Source organism: Taeniopygia guttata, chromosome 17 (assembly GCF_048771995.1).
Source record: "Taeniopygia guttata chromosome 17, bTaeGut7.mat, whole genome shotgun sequence".
Classification (NCBI taxonomy): Eukaryota; Metazoa; Chordata; class Aves; order Passeriformes; family Estrildidae; genus Taeniopygia; species Taeniopygia guttata.
Genome location: NC_133042.1, coordinates 661,876 through 685,553, shown reverse-complemented (window position 1 = coordinate 685,553; position 23,678 = coordinate 661,876). Strand labels below are relative to the sequence as shown.

The 23,678-nt window shown below is 49.0% G+C and overlaps 1 protein-coding gene across 11 annotated transcripts in view; it reads left to right on the top strand.

The window, feature by feature from the left end:
• Positions 1-23,678, top strand: part of EXD3 (exonuclease 3'-5' domain containing 3) — a 253,822-nt gene that overhangs the window by 154,579 nt on the left and 75,565 nt on the right. The gene's annotated exons all lie outside the window — the stretch shown is intronic.

Sequence of the window (23,678 nt, the reverse complement as noted above, 5' to 3'; positions counted from 1 at the left end):
GGCTCCATGCTTCTCTTTGGAGCCTTGGTACCGCTTTTCTCCTTATAGGGAGTATTTTAATAACGGGAACAACTATCATTTTTCAGCTTTTGGAGACATGGAGTGGTGTTCCCAAAGAGCCTCTACTGCAGTCGGTGCTACCAAGGTTCTGAGTCTGTTTGTGCATGCCATTTTCTACTTTGTGCCTGTAACTGTGTCCTGTGGATGTGGTGTTTCCTGGTGTGTACACAGGGTGCTTCTAGTACTGATCTCATGACAGATTGATAATCACGGAATCCCAGACTGGTTTGGGTTGGCAGTGACCTTAAACCCCATCCAGTCTCACTCCTGCCATGGGCAGGGACACCTCCCACTGTCCCAGGCTGCTCCCAGCCCTGTCCAGCCTGGCCTTGGGCACTGCCAGGGATCCAGGGGCAGCCACAGCTGCTCTGGGCACCTGTGCCAGGGCCTGCCCACCCCCACAGGGAACAATTCCCAATTCCCAATCTCCCATCCATCCCTGCCCTCTGGCACTGGGAGCCATTCCCTGTGTCCTGTCCCTCCATCCCTTGTCCCCAGTCCCTCTCCAGCTCTCCCTTTAGGCCCTGCAAGGGGCTCTGAACTCTCCCTGGAGCTTTTCCTCTCCAGGTGAGCACCCCCAGCTCTCCCAGCCTGGCTCCAGAGCAGAGGGCTCCAGCCCTCAGAACAGTTCTGTGGCCTCCTCTGGAGTCTCTCTCCAGCAGCTCCAGGTCCTTCCTGTGATGGGACCCAGGGCTGGAGGCAGTTCTGCAGGTGGGGTCTCACCTGAGCAGTGGGGCAGAACCACCTCCCCTGACCTGCTGCCCAAGCTTTGTATACTTCAGGTCTGTAATATTCCATGGAAAGCACTTCTGAGCTGCTGAGTTTCTATCTGAGTGCACATGAGAAAAACAGAGTCCTTAGACTAGAGAAAGGAAAACCAGGAGGACTTGACACCTACATAGGTGCTTATGATGGCTCACAGACCTGTGTAAAAAGGAATTTTCCCTCCTGGGAAGCCTGGGTGCAGGTTGTCTGGGGTGACAGCTGGAGAGGAGTGATCCTTGGCACTGTCCCTGGTTTGTGGTCGGGCTGGGGGTGTGATGTGTGCTGTCCAGTGGTGTCATAGTCAGGGTCACTTCTCACAGTGCCAGCTGGAAGGGGACAACATGTGACTGATGTGTCTGGAGCAGTAGCAGGCACCACCCGTCCAGCCCAAAGCCAGCCAGGATGAGGCAGTTTGAAATGTTGAATTTTTTTTGTAGACATGTGCCCTGACTCTCCAGGCTGTGCTGGGTGAGGCTTTGTGTCTCCTCCCTGCCCTGCCTGTGGTCCTGGAGCAGAAGTTTTGCTGCTGGGTTTGCTGTACTGTCATACCACCCCTGCCTGTCTCACTTACCTCTCTGGGGCTGTGTCACAGAACCTCCTCTGAGTGCAGCAGGATTGTTACTGTGGCTCAGCAGCCACCCAGGGCTCGACAGGAATGCCAAGGACTGGTTTGCAGCACACAGGCAAAGCTGTGAGCACAAGGGAGACATTTGTCCCCTGAAAGCTCTCTGTGACTGGAGCAAACGGACACGTGTGGCAGTTTCATGATAGTGACATGTTGCATTTTTTTCCTCAGCAGTAGAGCAAAATTAATCAGAAATGCTTTTGAATGACAACTGGTTTATAGGGATCATAGCCCAAGTGCAAGAAGAGCTTTGTCATCAGGACAACTTCAGACCTAATTTCCTGAGACATTCAGCTGCCTTTTAATCTCCACTGGAGAATTTTTGCCTTTCTGGTTGTGGGTCACTTGTGCTAATTTGGCATTTTAAAAGCAATTTACATTTTTCTTTCAGCACAAACACTTATCCTCTCTAGTAATGAGAACGCTCCTGTGCTTGGTTTTGGGGGTGGTGGTGAAAGAATTTCAGCTCTGAAGGGAGGCAGCTGCTCCCCTTGGCTTGCCAGCAGCTTTCAGGCATTTGTTGAGCCTACAGAGGAAACACATTCTTAAAGTCTGTGTCAGGAACCCAGCTTGGAAGGCAGAGAAGCCATGTGAATTGTCAGGGTTGCTGTAAGACTTGTCACTTGTCACAGTGCTGGGGGTGCTGCAGGGCATTCGTGGTGTGTGTCTGTGAAATCCTCACGGGACCTACAGAGCAACACATGGAACAGATTTTAATCTCACATTAGAGAGCTGAGTCAGAAGTTGCTGAATGAAAAGGGAGAGTGGCCATGTGGTCATTAGGGCCCAGAGACAGACTCCTGACAAGGGCTCAGGCCCGTGGGTTTGATGGTAAACTGGCCAAGTAACAAGCTGGGAGCAGTGTGTTAAAAGTAAGTCTGTTCCTAAAATAATTTAATATTATGTGCATGGAGCAAACCTCTGATCCTGCCCTGCCCTGTTCCCTCCAGAACTGGAGGGTCAGTGACACAGTTGTGCCTGAGCTGCTCACTGCTGGTGTCAGAAGCGGTTTTGGGTGGAAATCAGGGAAAGGTTCTTCCCGCAGAGGTGCTGGCACTGCCCAGGCTCCCCAGGGAATGGGCACGGCCCCGAGGCTGCCAGAGCTCCAGGAGCCTTTGGCCAGCGCTGCCAGGGATGCCCAGGGTGGGATTTTGGTGGGTCTGGGCAGGGGCAGGGGCAGGGGCTGGGTGATCCTGGTGGGTCCCTTCCTGCTCAGGGGATTCTGTGATTCTATGGTGAGTTTGAAGGCTCTGGGGAAGCATTTCCTGGTGAGATGAGAAGTTTGAAAATTAAAGTGGGAATAAGCTTTGAATAAGGATTTATTGTTGTGGAATATAAGGTGCCAGGACCTGCTGGAAGAGGACAGTGGCCCATGAGGGAACTCTAAAGCCCATGAGAGCTCTTGCAGAAGGCAAAAGCAACACAGGGACTGGAGCAGAAGTGTCAGAGGGAAATCAGGCCCTGGTGCCCCAGCCTCCCTCTGAAGGGTCCAGGAAGTGGCACAGCGTGGATGAATGGGAAAAGAGGGATAGCTGTGGGGAAAGGAGATGATGGGCTGAACCTGTGCAGCTGAATAGACTTTGCAGATTCCCACTTCTGTGCCAGCAAGCCTTGAATTCAGGCTTAGGTTAAAAAAAGCCATTCAGATCAGCCGTTCAAGCCTAGGTAACATTTTTTTCCAAATCATAAGAGTGTCAACCAGCTACTTCCCAGAAGAAGACCTCCAAACAGGAGATTGTTTGTGTATTAAAAGGTTTCTCAGGAACCTGGTTCTCTCCTTAGGGATTCAAGCCTCTGCTTTGAAGTTCCATCTCCAGCTGGAAACTCACACAAACCTTTAGGCCAAGAGCATTTTTTCCCTAAAATATTTGATATCAGTGCTTTGGTACAAGTCTCTTATTTGTGTGTGGGTTCTGCTTTGTGACTCATCTTCCTTGGCAGGAGACAGCCAGCCAGTGTCAAACTGGATTACTGAATGAGGGAAAAATCCATATTCCCTGGAATAAGATACTTGGGGACCTCAAAGTCCTGCCTTGAGATAAATGCTTATTGTCAGGTGGGGAAATGGTATTATTTTGCATCACTCCTCTGTGAACATAGAAACTCTCCTCCATATCCTGATGGATCACATGGAAATACAGAGCAAAATCATTTGTCTTTTTGGGACTCCAGTCAGTAGTTTTTTCCCTGTGAATATATCTATTTTCCTTCTCTTAATGCATTCCTGAGGAGCCACAGGAGAAACGAGTGGCCTTCAGACAAGTTCCACACTGGTCCTGTGCTCCAGTGACTACTGGAGGCACATGCTGGTGGTGCCCATGGGCCATCCAGCCCAGGACACACTCCCAATCTCCCTCCTCACTCCTGGAAGACATTGAAGCAATTCATGTGTGACCTGAAATAAAATATGCTCTTGTTGGCAGGCTCACAGTCTGGGACTGATGCTGGAGAGCTGCATCCTCCTTCCAGGGCTGCATGGTGAAGGCTTCCAGAAAGCTCCTCCATGGAAGAAAGTCCCATCTCCTGGGCTCTCCCCTAACCACTGTCCCAAGCATCTTTGTGTAGCCCTTCCCCATTGCTGTTTTCCCATGGCAAGAAGTGCCTAGTTCAGAAAGCATCAGCCCCCAAGTCCTTTGATCTTTTCTTTCTCAAGAGAAAAAAGATTAAAAAGAGACAAGAAGTTAAGGATTTGTGAGGGGGAACAGAACATGAATAGCAAATTCTGCTGCAGAGGTCACCTCCCCCCAGCTTTCTTCCTGTGTGATCGGGAGGAGGGAAGGGTGCAGAGTGGGTTGTGGGGGATCCAGGGAGGAAGGGAGTAAATTGGGGGCAGAGGAGTGGGGGTGGAGTGGTGAAGCCCTTCAAAAGGAACAATGCTGACAGCACTGGCATTATCAGGCGACCCTTTACAGAGGGCCATGAATACAGGTTATAAATTCTTTGGCCATTGAGAGAGCTCTCCAAACCTGACTCCATCCTGCACTAAACCAGGCCCGAGCCCTATCAGTTGCATAGCAATGAATTCATTTACATCTGGATAGTTAATCTCCAATTCACTTGACAGTTTATCTCCTCTTGGAAGAGCAGCAGTGCCTGCTCTATTATGTTGGAGCCAGTTGAGGCTCATCAGCTGGGCCAGCACCTCTGGTTTGTGCTCAGCAGAGATAAGCAGGGTGGGTATTGATATGAAACATGAGATTATTGCCCCAAGCTGCTTGATTCTGGTATCCTTTCACTCAGCATCCTCCTCACCTTCACCCTTTGGCTCTCCAGGGTGGAAATGCCATGTCCCTCCCTCTGACACTGTCACAGTACAACTGGAGTGTGATTTTTCTGATGTGACTGGCATTAGATGAACAATTGACAATCCAGAATTATTTTGTTTGTTCTTGTTTACTGCAGTCTCCTAATTCGGCACTGATTTTTATCTGAATATTTTCATAGAATCATTACTGTAGGAAAAGAGCTCTGAAATCATTGATTCCAACTGTTCCCCCAGTACTGCCAAGCCCAGCACTAAACCATGTCCCCAAGTGCCACATCTACACATTTTCTGAGCACTGCCAGGGACAGTGATCCCACCACTTCCCTGCACAGATCCCCCAAGAGGAATCAACACTCTTGTTCAGCGTGGCTGAGCAGAGCAGCTCCCCAGAGAGCTGTGAGCAGCCTGGGCTGTCCTGCATCATTCACCCAGATTCCCAGCAAGGGGAGGGGAGCTGACTTGCGAGCCAAGGCTTTTTGGGTAGCACTAATTCAACCACTCATGCCTGGAGAAATCCTGTGGTACTGCACATCCAAAGGGGCAGTGATGAGGAGAGGGAGCCCGTTTCTGCTGGGCTGTGTGGGCATGAAGAGGTGAGCACTGGGCCTGATTTGGCAGATCAACTCACTTTCTGTTTTTGTTAGGAAAGTGGATCAGGAAAGAAGACCTTGTGGGTCAGGGGACAAAGTTAAGCGTGAGAATTCCGTGATTTATTCATGGTTTTTAGTCTCCAATTTTAATTTCCTGCAGTCACTATTTGTATGTATTTGATGTGGTTTGGACATGATCTGCAGAAGGGCCACTCTAATTAAATATCCTTCTTCTTTTATCTGGAGTGGCTACAAATCTTTAACCGGGCCTTTTGTTTCCTCAAATACACAATGAACTCTGCTCTGGTCATGAGAACCGTGGCTGAAAGGTCTCGTGTAGGTAACACCAAACAGTCAAAAATGGTGAGGTAAAATAAAAACTGATGAGAATTTAAAATCTAATACAGAGTTGAGGCCAAGCAACTTTGTCTTTTAGTACTAAACAATCTTTCATTTGTAGACAACCATGAAAAGACAGAACTATTTTCTTTTCCTGTGAAAACTCACACTTCCCCTGAGTTCCAGCAGTCCGGGAGCTGAAACTGGAAGCGGAGCTCCAAAGACAGGGAGCAGCTGAATCTGCTGAGCTGTTCCTGCTCTTCTCTCCTTCTCACCTTGCCTCTCCATGGGAGGAGCTGGAGCCAGGAGTTCTCAGAAGTTCTTCAGTGAAGAGCAGCATCAGGCTGTGGGAGCAGTCTGCCCCCAGCAGCACTGGGACTGGATTTCCTGTCTGTGACCTGTAACTGGAATTGGTTTAAATGTGGAAGATTTGACTCAGCAATATGGCCATCACTGGCTGATCTTTTTTTCAGCATGAGGCTTGTGCTGGGTCTGCCTGGATGATGCCAGTTGGGTGTATCTTTGAGTTACTTTTGCTTCCTTTCCAGGTTATCCCTGGGAAACCAGTGAGCACCCAGCAAAGGAGGGGCCTACCCCAGCCTGCAGGGGCTGGTGGAGTCAGTCCTACATTCCTGGGGAACACTGCTGGTAGCAGGGTAGTAGCAATATGGAGAGTGAAGCACAAGCACAGAGCAAAAAGGCAGGTAAATTCCCCATGGAATTTATTCTGTAAGCACAAGGATGGAGTCAGAAGGGACAGTGTAAAGAGAAAGGTCCAGCCAGCAAGCTGCAGGGCCCTCACCTTCCTGAGAAGGTGAGAGGACAAAAGTGCTTCTCTGACAGTAAGAGGCAGTGGAATGTCACGATATGACAGGACCAGAAGTGAAGGTGGCCCAGCTTGGCCTGGTTTTCCCAGTCATTCCTGCTATAGCTGGCCTGACAGTGCCATGGGGCTGCTGCAGCTGGGTTGTGTTTCCCCTTGGAGTCGCAGGAGTCCCCTGAAAGGTTAAAGTTATTGCTGTTAACAGCCTTTGGCATTTCTTTTTGTCTGCTTCATCTGAGATCGGCCCTTTCAGCTCCAAAAGAGAAGACTGTGGGGCTGGCTGTTCCTGGGGGATAGCACACTGAGAAATCCTGTGATTAATCATTGGGACAGCCCAGGTACCAGCATGGTGCATCCTTCCACCACTGGGGATTTAATGGCACTTCAGGTGTGACAGCAGAACGAGGACTGATGTGATTAACCTTAAAATCTGTGGGGAGATGCCGTGTTTGGTAAATAAATTAAAGGATCTGAAAAAGCAACATCCTGTTTCAAATAGTGGAAAATACTTCTTCCTACAGAACCGAGAAGGGGTTGTGGGTTTTTATGTTTCTTTTGTGTGGTTTTTTTTTTGTGCTGAGGTGGAAGAGTGAGGAATCATTCCTTCCCATGGAGCTCACCCCCCACTCTGCCTTCACAACTCCTTGTCAAAATGTTTAAAGGCCTTTTTATTGTTCCTTGGTGTAGAAACAAATTTCTGTTTCTTGTGTCAGTGCCTGGTGACCCCCAGCCATCTCTCCACAGGAAAGATGTCATCTATCTTCCTTATCTGCTCTGTGGTTTTTGTTTTTAAAATAGCCTAGCATGGCTTGATTTGATTTTACTCTTGTGCATATGTTTAAAAAAATAAATTAGAATAAATATCATTAATGTAAATATTATGGTTAAGATTTAAACCAAACAAAACTGGGATGTTCAAAACTATATTTTCCATGGATGCTGATGAAACCCCTTTCTGCCTCACTTCATGGCAGCCTGGGAGCCCACAGGGAAGCCTGAGCCATAAGATGCAGGTGGAACAGAGTAGGACTCATTTTGCACATTTGATATTTGTTCATTTGAAATTTCAGTCATAATGCATCAGTTGTTTGCAGCTACATCACTTGTGGGTTTTTGTTTGTTTGTTTGTTTTTAATCAAAAAGCAAAGTTACTTTATGTCTTCTGCTGCATGGAAGCTGGCACGGAGCAGGGTTGGAGTTCACAGGGAGTTTGTACAGCATGGCCAATAGAGCTGGCTTTGGTTGTGAATTTTAGACTCCCAGGCTGTCTTGGGTCATCAGAGGCCTTAAAGCCCATCCAGTGCTACCTCTGCCATGGGCAGGGACACCTCCCATTATCCCAGGCTACTCCAAGCCCCAGTGTCCAGCCTGGCCTGGGACAGTTCCAGGGATCCAGGGGCAGCCACAGCTGCTCTGGGCACCTGTGCCAGGGCCTGCCCACCCTCCCAGGGAACAATTCCCAATTCCCAATGTCCCATCCATCCCTGCCCTCTGGCACTGGGAGCCATTCCTTGTGTCCTGTCCCTCCATCCCTTGTTCCCAGTCCCTCTCCAGCTCTCCTGGAGCCCCTTTAGACCCTGAAAGGGACTTTGAGCTCTGCCTGGAGCCTTCTCCTCTCCAGGTGAGCACCCCCAGCTCCCAGCCTGGCTCCAGCCCTGGGAGCATCCCTGTGGCCTCCTCTGGACCTGCTCCAGCAGATCCACATCTTTCCTGTGCTGGGCCCCAAGGCTGGGGCAGCTCTGCAGGTGGGGTCTCACCTGACTGGGCAGAGGGGTAGAATCCCCCTCCCCTGCTGGGATCAGCCCAGGGCAGGGGGTTTCTGGGTCCCTGTGTGTGTGGCCGAGGAATGTGCAGCTTTTGATCCACACCACCCCACGCCCCCCAGTCATTTCCCTGGGCCTGTGCAGGAATTGGTGCCTCACAGGTTTGGAATTTCCACCTGCACCCAGAAAATGTCTTAGTGAGCTGCTGCTGCTCACATCCTCAAGCTCAGCCATCTGCAAACCAGCCCTGTGGGCTGCAGTTAATGCTTATGTTTGGGTGGGTGTTTGTGTCCGAGTACGGGAATTGATGCTGGATACACTCCTGGGAAACCCTGGGACATGTGGGATCGGGCTTGTGCTGGGTTGGGGACAGAAGTTCTTGCTGCTGCCTCCCTCACAGAGGCAGTGAGTTTCTGTGGGAGTCTGTTATCTTCCATGACGAAAGCCAGATGAGGAATTGCTGCTACTTATACCATCGAACTTTCCTAAAGAAATTCTCCCCTGGGTTAAGAACAAGCATGACAAATCCCAACCCAAAGGAATGGAGGCGGGGAATGGGAACTTATAAGCCATGAAAAACAAGAGCTTTAAATGGAAAATGGCTTCACACCATAACACTTGGCAGTCAGCCTTTCACGCTTCAACCTGCACAGCCAGCGCAGCCAAGAGAAAATGGGGGCCAAGGTTGTGTCTTTAGGAACTGCAGCAAAGACCCCTTGGCTGGTGCCAGGCACAGCCTTGACTGCAGGATGGCAGCTTCAGTGAGAGACCATTATGAACCAGCTCCTCTGTACTGTGGGCAGAGAGCACCAGCCCTGATGCAAATTAACCTCTCAGGCATTTTTGGGGAGCATTGGAAGCTGGTAAAGAGCAGCACTTCATTTGAGACTCTTCAGATCTTAGCAGGACTGAGAAAAGTTCTTGGCTGCTCTTTCATAGAATCTCAAGACTGGTTTGGTTTGAAAGGGACCTTAAAGATTCTCCAGTTTCACCCCTGGCCATGGGCAGGGACACCTTCCACTAAGCCATGTTACTCCAAGCCCCTGGACTGCATTCTCATGTCCTTCCTGGTGGTCAGGGGCGTATCATTACCCCACAAAGCCCCTGGTTCACCCCAAGCTTCCTGCAAGACTGATATTTTTGTGTTTTCCAGGACTGGGGGGACACAGGGCTCAAACCCCCTGAGGCAGAGGGAGGTGTCCCCCAGGAGAGGGTGTGAGGGCCACTATGCCAGGACTGAAATGCTGGATGGAGGATGCTGCAGGAGGGGGTGTGGGGAGAAGATCCCCCCTGCAGGCTGGAAAGGATTAAGGAGAGGGGCTGTGGGCAAAGGATGAGAACACTACCTGTGACCTGCTCCCAGCCTGCCAAAAGTGGGGGCTAGAGGCAGTATCAGAACCTCAGAGGAATATATTTTTTAAAGTATTTTCTTCTTGAACTAATGCAAAAAACAAAGAGCTTGTTTCAGTGCTCGCCTCCTCTTTCAAACTGGATGGGATCCTGGATTTTTTAAAAGAAAACAAAGCGCATTTCAAATACAGGCTTTCTTTAGTCTTTTTTTTTTCCCCTTCCAGTTGCTTTCTGTTTGCAGACAGAGATGTTGGAGGCCCAGGGAAGATGCATCTGCCAATGATGATCTCGGCTCTCCATGAATCCGGGCCCTGTGTCAGGGAGCTCTGGCCCGCTCACTGCTTCTTCCAAAGCAAGAGTGGGATGAGCCCTGCAGCAGGTCCTGGTACTGCTTCCCCAGGATGATATCATTGGGCCCAGTGCAGGGAAAAGGGCTTTAGGTTGTCTGTACAAGCCCTAATCTGTAGTCCCATAATCTTCCTGTGGCAGCTCCAGGTGCTCTGGGATGTGATGCTGTGTTCAGTTAAGGCCTCACGCAATTCCTGACAGTGGTGGACTCCCATCTTTGCATCCTTTTGACTGCTTGGCTGGAATATCTCCTGAAGAAACCAAGGCAGGGAGCTGATCCTTCTCATATACTGTGAAAACATTGGTGGCAGAGACCCAGCTTCCAGAGACAGACCCCCAGGACACAGGGGCTGAGGGACACGTCAGAGGCCTGCTCTGGTGTCAGCTTGACAAGGAGCCTGACAACCAGCAGGAGCCAGACCCTTCACTGTGCCCTCCCGTGCCTTATCAGAGGGAAATAAATCCTGCCTGATTGGTTTTTTTAAATGAGAATTCTCAGCAGATAAATGAACTGCCTGCACAGTGATAATGGGCTGTTTGGGAAGTGAGTCTGCAGAGTGTATGTGCAGCTGGAAGTCATCAAAACCATCTTATTCCGTGGAGTCTCCTGTGCTGAACTTGTGTTTACAAAATCAGACAGGACGAGGAATTTTTCAAGGGGTATTTTCTGATAATTTTTTCAGCCCAGCAGAAATGTAAGTGAGGACCTGTCTGCATAGAACCATTGTATCTCTGCTGGGTGCTGGGCTTCAGCTCCTTCTCTCCATCCCTTCTGACCAATTTTGAAACATCCTTCTCCAGTCTAAATCCACGTGTTGAGGTTTGAATGACACTGAATGCTATAGCCAGTGGTTCTACAGGAATATCAGTGAGGGGGACCAGCTGATGCCCAGAGATGAGCCCACCACTCCTGCCCTCATCCCTGCTGTAGCCCCATGGTGTGCAATGACACCAGTCCTTACACCACACAAAGCTACTTTGCTTTGGAAGCATTGCCAGTTTTACCTACTACATTTTATTTGCTTATTTTAACAAGTTCTGCTAAATAATCCTGACATTTAGTCACTAGTTATAAGCTGGGCAGGAACCCTTCAGAGGATGGTCATAAATACTCAGAGTTCACCACACTTTTGTTTTCCCTGATAGTCGCGTCTCCGTCCTTTTCTGTGATCTTCTCATTCATAAAGATCCCTTTGTATGGTCTCTGCTAAAAATCAGGGCTGGATAATTGGGCAATTTCCTGTACTCTGGCAGTTTTGTGGATTCATTGTGCTCATGCTTATCTTCCTCCCCATGTGCCGAGGTCGTCTCTCCCAGTGCAGTGTGGGGCCAGACCCAGCTATGGCTGTGGCTCAGCTCCAGAAAGGCACCATGCAAAAGTTTGGAGTGTGGTGTTCTGGGTGGACATTCTGCCATAACAATCATCTCTGCAGCGGGCAGGGAGCATGGGCTGGCTCTGCTGAGGGCTGAGAGCCCTGCCTGTGGGGGACCATTAGAGAAAACCCCTCAAGGTGATTCAGTTCAAATTACTGGGTCCAGCGTTAGGTCGCCATGGAAAAAATGCAAATGGACCTTGAAGCTCAATCTCACGATTGTGTCTGTGTGTGAAATGTCTTGGCATCTCACATCTCCTCTCTGAAAAGCTGGTATTTTTAGATTTACAACATTATTTTTTATGCAGGAGGCCTTAAAATTATTCTGATAGGAACCCAAGCTATCCTGCTATCTTCAAAAATGAAGTCTTAAATGAGAACTGAAATTTATTCAAGTGTATTTGAATTACAGTAGAGCAGAGCACTTCAGCATGTGCATGGAAAGAAGCCTGCAAGGAAGGGGAACAAGACTGAGTGTGGGTCAGAAACTGGAGCTTTTCAGAGGTACTACAGGGGTTACCCCTCTCCAGAGCTGCACCCTGGACAAATCGGCTTTGCATCTGAAACCATCCCTGTCCAGCTGTGAAACCCAGCTGAAATGTAAACTTCTCTGAAGCTTTCACGGGTGGTTTGCATCTGTATCTGTGTCTGATTAGCCAGAGTTGTGCAATGGCAGCGGTTCTGCTGCCAATTCTTCCCTCCTTACCTTGACCCATGGTTTCACTCTTTCATGCCTTGTTTTGTCTTTGGCTCAGCCCAGTCTCCTCTGGGCAAGTTCAGCCTTGCTTTGTGGGTCTCCAGAAAGACAGACAGCTTTGCCTGACTGATGGTTCTGATTGCTGGGGACAGTCGTGGCACAGACACAGCCAGACAGCTCACCTGGAGCGGGGGCTGGAGGTGGACATGAGCCCAGGCTTTCTCTAATAGGATTTGCACAATGATTTGCTTCCCCTGTCATGTTGTTTCAAATTCCTCTCAAGCCATACTTTTCACAGTCTGGATTTTCTCTCATGAATTTCTCAAGGGGCTATCTGGAGGGGAAACTACTTCTCACCATAACAAACAACCAAAGCCTTCATCATTAAAAAATAAAGCACTAGCATGGCCCTACAATGGACCCCTTTGTCAAGTCACATCTGTTTAGATCACCAGAAATTATAAGCCTTTACTTTTGAAAGTAACTTTCTTTTATTAAAATAGGAAAGAGAACTGCAAAACAGTCAGAAAAAATCTGCATGAAAGTGGAGGCATGTGGCAGTAGTACTCTGTGTTACACAGAAACCCCAAATTGCCTTAATACTGCATTTAAGCTTTTCTTGCTGAAGGAACAGCCAAATCCATAGCATGGGTCACTGCTGTGTTTGTGTAAAACCAGTGCAAAAAAGAATCTGATCTTATGGTGTAGTTTAGCCCCAAAGTTTAATATCTGTCTCCCAGAAATTGTCTGCCAGTAATTGCTAAATGATAGAGCAAGGGGATTCATGTGGGGAATGATAGAACATAACTGTGTGAAGTGTATTTGATCATTTGAGTTAAATAATCCACAGACATTTGTCCCCAAGTAATACCAATGCCTGCCCACCCAGGGAAGCTCTGAGTGCTGCTGCACCAGTATGGGCCAGTGCACCATTCCCAGAGGCTTGCAGGTGGGAATGCTGATGCTGCCCCAAAGCCACCACAGGGGGCCCTGCTCTCTCTTGGCCAGTGATTTTCTCTCTCCCTTTCAAATGCCTTTCTGCAGGCAAGGAGCTGGGAACCACCATCACAACAACATCTGATCTCCATCCTTGGCACTGGCCCAGCTCCAGCCTCTCTGTGGGAAGGGGCCACCTTCCTCTGAAACAAGGGTGAGATTAGGCAAGGCAGCCGGCCTTAGGACAGTGGATGCAAGTCAGCTCTCACTGAATCACAAAGCTTTTCTGGTTGTTTTTGAAAATTCAGAGTATTTGTGCTGAGTTCATCGAGTTTGAATTCCAGTAGGGCTCTGGAGCAGAGTTGTGGGGGCAGCCCAGGAGCACTGAGGTTTGGGGGATGCAGATGAGCTCAGTGTGAGCTGTGGTGCTTGGGAAGGTGAGACACGTAGAGTTCTTAAGACAGAGGTATTTTGTGAAAAATCCTGCCCTGTGCCTGTGGTCAGGTCAGGCTCACTGCTGGCCACAGCCAGGCAAGGGCCAGACCTGCTGCTTTCCACTGAGCCAGCTGGGACAGAAACTGGGCTCATCCTGTGTCGCTGACAACTCTCCAACTGCCTTTGCTGTGTCACCATGAAGAGTTTCACTGGCAATGGCCAAAAGGCCATTTTCTGACACAGAGCTGGAAATATACTCCAAATTCCCCTGTACTTGCCTGAAGACCCAGTGCTTGTGTTAGGTGCTTTCTCTAGGTAAAAGAAGGCATAAAAGGAAGTAAATCTGCCTTGATGGAATTTTTTTCCCTCTTAGAAAGTCTTTCACATCCTTGTCAGGGGTACCACCAGTGGTGATGATTTACAGATCATTCCTGTGCACCCCGTAAAGGGAGTGGTTGTAGAAATTCCTCTAATCACATTTAATTGGTTTTGAAATTAAACAATCCATATTTTCAGTGAGTGGCTCTGAGAAGGATTGCTGGCTGAGAAGGCAGAACAATTTGCTGGAATGAGCTAGATACATGGAAATAATGCTGGCAATAGTAGCTTTAAGAATTATGAGACTAGAATTAGTTAGGCCAGTTTAGGTCAGTGTGTGCAGAGACACATATGCATATTTAACTCCCATGCTGCAGGTACTGTGTTCCGACAGCTCTTCCATTTAGCATCCAGAGGGGAAAATGCTGAACAGAGTGTGCTGAGACGCCAATCCTCTGTATTTTTAATGCTGAGTGATACAAAGCACAGCTGCTTCTTGCCTGTCTCTTCCCCAAGCATTTGATTCTGTTAAGTGGTTTAATTCATTCATAAACACTCTCTGGACTGCACAGTTGTGCCAAATATGCATCTGTCTGGGTAAGGGTGTACAAACAAGGTGTGCCTGATTCCTGCAGGGAGTTACCGTGGCAAGTGCAAACACGCACTGGGAATGTGAATCCACGCATGAACAGACACCCGATTAGCAAAGAATTCCTGAATGCAGAGACCTGATTTGAGCAACAAGTCGTGGCATCTGTCCATGTAAATGATGTGTGCCATTGCACACGCATTTCGAAACTCTGTTTCTGAGGAGTATAGGTATTTCTATGTATTAGACCACAAAGCTTCTCTGAGTTCCCCCTTTTTAACCATAGTGATGAGGTCACTGGAAAAAGAGTGACCGACTGTTCATTCCCCTTCCTCATTCTGAGTGTCGTGTGTCACACGTCAGGCAGTACTTGGTTCCAATCTTGGACATCCAGGGAAAGCAAGAGCTAGCAATGGAGAGGACAGAACAAGGGAACTCATAACCTCTGGAGCCATCTCTTACATGCCAGGAAAAATACAGCATCCAGCTCCCTGAACTCCAGGAGCCTCCAGCCCAAAGGGATGGAGTGTAGGTATGGAAAGGACACTTGTTCCTGTTTGTGTCACCCAGCCTGTGACCAGCAGCAACAGGGTGCAGCCTAAAAGGATGAACTGCTGAAAGCTACCTGAGAGCTGTCTGACAGTGTCTGTGCTCACCTCATCAGCCAGGGCTCTGACCCACAGTGTTTTAGATTATACCAGAACATGCATCTTTCCTCATACTCTGCCCTTTCAGACAGGAAGAGACAAACCAAAGGCTGTTGACATCTGTGGGCCTCCAGAACCTGAGCCCATGCTTGTGGCCAGCCTTGAGCTGCCTGGCTTCAAACTCATCTCACAGGGCACACCAGCACTTACCGCTTTCAGCTGCAGCTTAAAATATCTATGAAGCCACAGTGGCCCCAGCAGTCACAAGGATGGATGGTCCAAGGTCATGGAGAACCCAGTCCTTGCCCTGCCTTTCCCATTCCACTGTTATTCTAGTCCCCAGGTAGTTGCATCTAGCATCAGTGCTGTCTGTGCTCCTCTTCTCTAGCAGGAGTCACCTTTTCAGTTAATACTGTGCTTTTCTGAAGAGGAAATGTTGTTGCTTTTTTTGGAGCTTTGAAAGACTCTTATTTTTCAAAACCATTTCTAGAAACGTATCTTGAAAGGTGGTGTGTGCTGAGCAGGTGCTCAATCACTGCTGAAGCAATGAGAAAAAGGCAAACTGCATTTAGTTACTTAAGGCATGCAAAGAAAAGCTTTTTTTTAAAAAAAAAAAAAGGACAAATAATTTGTCTTTTTGCAGTGTTGCATGCAACACAAACAATTCACTGGAATGCTTTACCACAGCAGCCAACAAACTGCTGTGTCAGCAGGAACATGGGAGCTGGGTGTGCTGGGCTGGGGGGAAGAACACCCTGAGCTGGCACAAAAGGGGACAAGGACTGACATGGACCTGGACCTTCAGAGAGAAAAGGCCCTTCAGAGAATCACTGCACCTGCAAGAAACCAGCAGTTGCTTCACTATTCCATTTTCTTAAACGTCATTGTCACTTTGCCCATGTAGAAGCAGCCTGGGGACGTGGGTTATGATCTGGCTGCAACACAGGGGAGCTGAACTGTGTGACAGTATCTGAAGCTGATGGATGCATCTGATTTGCAGTCTCCTTCTTATTTTTTGCATACATTTATGGATGTCCTTGCTGTCTTCTAAGTGTCCCTCCACTTGCAGTGCACCGTGATTGCGAGTGTCTGTGCAAGTGGTGGCACTTGACAGAGTGCCAAGGCTGCTGTCCCGCACTGCAGGGACACTCAGTTTGTGGTGTCACACTCACTGGTGTGTGTGGAACACCTCCTGCTCCTTTGGCATGCAGGACATGGGAGCAGGGCCACATGCATAGTGTTTTGGGGACTTGCCCCTTCCACCACCCACAGCATCAAGCTGGTGTTCCTCAAGGTTTCTTGTGCCTCTGTGGTGCCCACAGGGGATCTGGAGAGGGACTTTGGACCAGGGAATGTCCTGGAAGGACAGGACACAGGGAATGGCTCCCAGTGCCAGAGGGCAGGGATGGATGGGAGATTGGGAATTGGGGCTTGTCCCCTGGGAGGGTGGGCAGGCCCTGGCACAGGTGCCCAGAGCAGCTGTGGCAGCTGGATCCCTGTCAGTGCCCAAGGTCAGGCTGGACGCTGGGGCTTGGAGCAGCCTGGGACAGTGGAAGATGTCCCTGCCCACAGCAGGGGAGCCAAAAGATGATCTTTAAGGTCCTTCTAACCATTCTATAATTCTAACCATTCTATAATTCTGTAATTCTGGCAGTGAGCACAGGGGCTGAGCAGCCCAGCTAGTTTGTGCAGGTATTTGTGATACTAGTTTTTTGGAGATTTTCCATCTTTCCCTTGGCAATGACTGCTGTTTGTTGCAGCCTGTACCCGGCCTGACAGAATTGTGGCTCTGGTTTGGCACAAGCTGCCTTCCATGCTGGTGGCTGAGCTGCCAGCTCCATGCAGAGGGGACATGGAGCTGGTGCCAGCAGGATGAAGATCTGTGCCTGGCAAGGTCCTGCTTCCCTACAGCTGTGCATGATGCTCTGCTGGGCTCCATCCAGGTGGGACATTGGTGACCTTCAGCCATGCAGGAAAAAGAGTTCTGTGGATTAGAAATATGTGTCATCCCACGGAAGAGAGCTGTGAGCTCAGCACCAGGACAGAGGGACATGCAGCACCCTCCAAGGCACTTGGGCTGCTCTCTGACAGGGCACACTCTGCTCCAGCAGCCCAGGCAATTCTGCAAAAAAAATCTAGTTTGTTCTCATTATCCCCATCAGAACTCATTAAAAAAAGCATGCCCTCAGAACCAATAGCCAAATTTTTGCCTGTTTACATCTCATGTTGGAGCCTGAGTAATGTGGGGAGATGAGGGCAGTAAACAGAGTTGTAAACAGAACAAACCTGGAGAGCACAGCAAAGGGCAGCCTGTGCAATGTTGTTCTTAGTGTCAGTGTAATTTGTGTGCGGTTTCATTGAGTTTACAAAGCCTGCACAGGGTTGGACAGGCTAGATGAGGTAATTGGAAAATGCCCCACTCAGCGGGACTGCTCCAGCCTCTAAGTCAGAGCTTGAATTCCCATCTGCGTGCAGCCAGGCGCTGGGGCTGTCCTGTGGCACGGCAGAGAGCGAGGGAGAGTCCCAGGGCCCGGCCAGGTGTGGCTGTCCAGGGGCTCGGCCCCTCCTGGCAGCGTTCCCCTGGGAGCTGCCCCGCCTCTGAAGTCATGGTTTGGTTCTCAGGCTATTTTTGAAGCCAGAAATGTGCGTGTAACCAATGCTTCAGCACTTTCCCACACCTTTCATGTGACACAGGACTGTGCACAGTCATAGGACTCTGTCCCCAGGACTTAAAAATTGTCACAGTTTCATTTCCCTCGTGTTTTTTTGTTTTGTTTTTTTTTTCCCTTTCCGTTCTGGAGCCAGTGGAGTTGGTTCCCTTTGCTGCCCAGGGAGCTGCCTCATATGGCTCCTTCCTGAAATATTACCTTATTTGGGATGCTGTCACCAATTCAAAACTGTTTTTGCAGGCAGGCAGTGCCCTATTCAGTCTCTCTATATGTGTTTCACATCAGCTGTTCCATATATTGATGCACAGAACCAACTCTTGAAGCAGAAAAATGAACTTTTCAGGTTGATTTATACATAATTTCCACCTTATTTTGGTTTGGATTAACATTTAAAAATAATCAAGTGGACAATAATTCACGTCTTTCTACTGAAATGCTAAAGAAATGCAAACCCCAGGTATTGCACATCAACAGCCTTCAGATGGATCGTGGACTTCTGCCTGGTCCTTATCTCCTGCTCCTCCTTTCTGTCTGGGAAGGAGACATCTACCTGGCCAAGGCACACGGGGAAATTTGCTGAACAGAAAATGCTTCAGATATCCATATAAAACACAAGCCACCCAGGGAGTTCCTGGTTCCCTGATGTGCCTCAATTACAGCCAGTCCAGGGATTGCTGGGGCACCAGGCCCCAAAAATGCTCACTCAGTGAGTTTTCTGCTGGTGGTGTTCCTTTAAGTCTAATGTACTGTGAGAATGTTAATTAAAAAAGCATACCAAAATGAAGTGGCTCCTTCAAGAACCAAGAACCTGTCATTTGCATGAAACCCCTGGATTATAAACTGCTTCTTCTACTTTTGCTGCCAAATATGCAAAGTAAATTGCACAATTTTGGAGATGCAGTTGAGCCGCTTTCTGTTTTTCTTTCTCCAACTGAGAAGAAACATTTTCTCCCATCCGACAGGGAGTGTTTGTTTTTCTTGCCATGTAACACTTAGAGCTCCCATGGACAGCAGGACAGTAACTGCTCCACCATTTCTTATCTCCCTTCAGTGTGACATTGGGATTTTCCTAAGATAAAGATGGTTTGTTTGTTTGATTTGCTTGCTTTAATTTCATGGTTGTTTTTCCAAATAAAAGAAAGTGAAGTTTAGGAAGCAAAGCAGAGATAGCAGTTGTGTGCTGTGCTGAGCCCCATTCCCATCACTGCTCAGGCATGAGAATGTTCTCAGCCAGTGGGATTGTTCACATCCAAACTTTTCTCTTCCATAGTTGTCACATACCCAAGTCATTTACCCGAGCTTCATCCTTCAATTGCACAATCAATTATTGTTTTATGACAGATAGTGGGATGCTTCCTTATTTTCTTAGTGCTTTTTTAAAACTGGAAGATGATCTAGTGCTGGATAATGTTTCAGCAGAGTTGTGTTGTACCCCAGGAGATGGTCTTCCTAGCACAGGGAGGCCTCAGTATGTCCTTAAATTCATGTGCTGGCCCCTGCATTGCTAAGAGTGATTTTGTGAGTGGGATCTCCTCAGTGGGAGAGGCAAATGGGACACCCTGGTCTCAGGGTGGGACAGAAGAGAGCAGGTTGGCTCAGACAGTGGGTGTTTCCTGGGGAAGAGTTTAAACTACCACAGAAAGATTTAAAATACTTTTAGAGCATTTAAAATTTGATGAGCTTTTGATAGCTCCTAGGTTTATATAAATCAGAACATTCAGGGTGTTCAGCCAGGGCCCCTTTATGAGCAGATTGTGTTCCAGAGTCCCTGTAAGTGTCCAAGCCTCGTTTGCCAGGTGGGACAGCCAGTTCCCCATTTGTTACTCCTCCAGATCTGGGTATTATCTATCACTTTACTGTCCTTCTCTAAACTGTCCCTTTGGGTTCTCTGGTTGTGTCACACCAGGTACCTCAGCACTGTGAACTGGCAGATGAGACAAAGGGTTCTTATTGCCCATGGCAGGCTCCTGGCACTGCTGCCACCAGCCAAGCACAACTCCTCCAGGCTGTAGTCATCCCAGGAGGGTGTCCCATCCCAGCAACATAGTTCAGCCTACACAAAGGTGTAAAACATTTGCCTGTTTTGCTGGTGATCTCGCTGTATTTTTCCTCAAAAGGCTTGAACAACTAAAAGTTGGAATCCTTCAACGGCAGAGGTGAGAAAGGACGTCAGGGCATCCCTGGCATTGACACAGGATTGATATGAGTTTGATTTGAATAGGAAAAGGGCTGTGAGTGCTTACACAAAATGTTCCTTAGAGTTCAACTGAGATCCTTTTGAAGTAAGTGCAGAGGCTGCCTTTGCCATTGAGGATCCTTGTGGTGACGTTTATGTCCCCAGGGTTTGGCCTCCTCACAATTAGACAACTTCCATGAGCGTTGAGGCACAGGGGGCTGTGAGTGACCTGCTACAGGTCCCTGTCTCTCTCCACCAGGTTTTGGGAGAGCTTCTGTGACCCACTCAATACTTGGAGATATTTGGGTAAGAGGTAGAAAAGAGGGTGCTTTACCTTGGTCAGAAGGTCCAGGTGTCTGATTCTGCAATGAAATCAGTCTATATGTTCTTATATATATAAGGTATACAGAAAAAGTATTTGTTTACAGGGATTTTAGACTGTGATAAAACACGTTTGAGTGCACTGCAACTCTTCAGGATTTGCTGAGGCTTGGTGCCATCTCACTGGGAAGGTTCTCCTGCTCTTAGGCTTGTGCTGCACTGCTCAAGCCTGAGCAATGAGCTCAGCCAGCAGGATTGAAGCCCAGAAGTTGAAAGCATTAGCCTATTACCATAACGTGGACTTACTTGATCTCAAAATGTGTTTTAGACAAGAATTTGGGAGTTTCCAGGGAATCCACAAATAAAATGGAAGGGCAGCATCTGTGACACAGCATGAAGGGAGAGTGCAGCAATGGAGATCAGCTGGGTTGAAATCTCCAAAAATATTGGGACAGCACCAAACCTAAGAGTGTTTGTGCGTCTAGACCAACAAACCCAGAAAGTGTCAAAGACATTAGAGCTGGTGCCAAAACCTGTCCTTGAGTATTGCAGGATGGCAATTACCCCATAACCCTCAGACACAGCTGGAACTGGCTGGGGCAGAGGCAGCCTGGCACCTCATAGGCCAAGTAGGGAGATCACATCGGTGAGCTTCATCGGATGCTGCACTTGAAAACCTTCCCTGGTTTGCAACCAAATCTGACATCTCAGTTGGTGTTGTTTTTTGAGGACCTTCAGTAGAGAAAGAAGAAAGAGTGTATTGCAGGAGAATGGCCGCTGCTCTGGGGCTGCAGTGCCTGCAATGGGGCTTCTGGTGTTCAGAGCCCAGCACTGTCCCATGTAATCATTCTGTAATTATCCTGTAAAGCTGATGTCTAACTCCTGACAGGCTCCTAATCCTTCATGACATGCACCCAGATGTTCAGTGAGTGCCATTTCCTGCTCCGAGGAGCCCAGATTGTTTCTGACTGGCCCTTGGGCTTCAGCAATCACTTTGATTCTTCTCCCTCATTTATTTCCTTGGCCTGAGGGAACTGGGCTTCATCCCCTTCAGAAAATCTCCCGATCATGTGGAGTATGAAATGCGTTCCGCAGGGGCTGGATTCTGGACTGGGCTGTGCTGGGTTTAGCAGTGCTGCAGCACAGGAGGAGCAATGCTGCAGCACAGGAGGAGCAATGCTGCAGCACAGGAGGAGCAATGCTGCTGCTCTGAGGCAGCTCAGCTGGACACAGCTCCTGCCCGTGCTCTGCGTGGTGCCGGTGGGAGCGCAGGGAGAGGGTCTCTGGTGGGGCACCAAAGGCTCCAGCCGTGTCCTTGTGGAACCCAAACAAGGTTTGGTCTGAGGGAAGAGCAAGTTCTGTTCGTTTTCAGATTGCTGACTCCTGCTTTCACACCCAGGACAGCTCAGACTTCCTGAGAGGAAAACAGCCCCAGGAGCTGCAGTGCAGCAGCAAAGCGGAGCTGTGGCAGCAGATGTGCTGGGACAGCCCTGCCTACTCTCCTTGCAGAGGGAGCGCTCTGCTTGGAGTCCTTTCCGAAGCAATTGGAGGTTAATTAGCAACTTCTGCCTTCACTGTCTCGGTGGTCTGTATCTTCTGCCTGAGCGAGTTCTCTCTTCCTGTTGCTGTTCCTCCTTCCTGAGGGGAGCGGGCGGTGTGGACACCCTGCCCGTGCTCAGGGAATCCTACTGCCACCCCCTCGTCCCAGACAGGCAGGCTGCTCCTTGCCTTCGGAAATGTCTCTCCTTGCCAATCACACCTTTCATTTACTCTCATAAAGGGGATGCTTTGTGATGCAAGGTGCTGGAGGCCAGATGGTGATGGGTGCAGCAGGCAGGAGGAGAGAGCTGGGAAACCACAGCCATGCTGGCTCAGAGGTCTTGTCTCCTACAGTGATGGCAGCCCCATCCTGGTGGGAGCAGCCCTTCATTCTCCCAGTGCTGGAGGGAGCCCGTGGGTGGGTGCTGGAGCACAGACACGACATTTGAGCTGCCCTTGGCCACTCTGCTGAGCCCAGCTGTTGATGCTGATGGAAGCCATCCAAAAATCAGCACATGGGCTCCAGCTAAGCCTAGGGGTCACCCCTGCTCTGCAGTGGGCATGCACCAGCCATAAATACAAACCACTGTGTTATTAATGCACCCACCGTAAATGTTTTATGTAACCTCATAAACTCTGAGTAGCTGTAATCTCTGAGAGCCCATGGCCTTTGCTGGGCTGGCATTTGAGGCGTGAGGCCTGGAAGAGCCAGGCCATCTGCAGGGGTAATGAGTTTCTCATCTTTCCAGAAAGAGAATAGTCCCTTGGTGCCTGCCCTGTGGGGTCTCATGTGCTGGAGACTGCATGGGATTTTCCTAACTTCCATGTCAGCATGAAAGTGGTGCAGCAGGGAAAATCCAGAGTCAACTGCTGGATATGACTCTTACATTTATCAATCAAACTGCTGCCATCGCAGGACAAGTGAAACAACAGATCCTGAGCAAGGAAAGGTCGTTGTCTGCAGAGCAACTAAGTGAAGTATAAATGAACACTAGACCCAGGCACAGTGCAAGGTGCTGCTGATCACACCTGTCTGGTTTATGTTGAATTAAGTTTTTCTCTCCCCTCTGTGCTGCCTGGAGGCTCCTGCAGGCTGGAGTGCAGAAGGTACTCACCCCCTAAGTGCCAGGGACTGTTTGTACAGGGGCTGTGTCTTACCTTGATTTACTCTCTTGATCCTTTCTGAACACTCTTCACAGAGAACTTGACCTCTCCTTCCATCTCCCTGTCCTCTGCCACAGAGTAACTCCAGCCCCACAATTATGGTTATCATGGGAAGACCTACCCTAGACTCTTCCCCAGCTCTTTCATCTCATGAGAGACCCTGCTTCCGTCTTGGCCTCTCATCCTGGAAATCCTTCCTGCTCTGCTCCTGCCATCCAGCCCATCTAGTTCCTGTTGCAGCTGTCAGCTGCAGCTGCAGCACAGAGCCTGCAGGAGCTCTGCCCTCATCCTGCTCCCTCCATTTCTCAGTGCCACCGCCCTACAGGGGACAGGTCACTGCCAGGGTGAGCAGGATAGGTTGGGCTCTTCACCCTCACAACAGGAATTTTCACACCAGCTCTGCCTGCACAGGTGACTTCAACAGTGAAAACATTCCTTTTATTTCACCCAGCCTTCAGGCTTAACCTGAAACATCCAGGCTTAATTCTGGGTGTTTCAGAGCTCCTGAGTTCATGCCTCTCAGCATGACCACAGCGCTTGGTCTTGTGGTCCTTGCTGCTCCTCCTGGCTCTTGGAGCACATGCTGAGGGACTACCTTCCCAAGCACCTAAACTGTCCTTGTGGTGATAACACCACAATAAGAAGATGACAAAGAAAGAGCAGTGCCAGTGGAATGGACCCTCCCTCCAACAGGGACTAGGCAGTAAGCAGGTTTGGAAATATCCAAAGGGAGATGTGTGTGGACGTGCGTTTCCCAGTATGGGATGTTTTGTTTCTGGTCACACAGGAGAGAAGGCATCTGACTGGAAATCTCATTTTAACACTCCCACTGTCTGGGTTTTCAATTCAAACCCTGTCCCAAACATGCATCTGCTTTTCCTTCTGT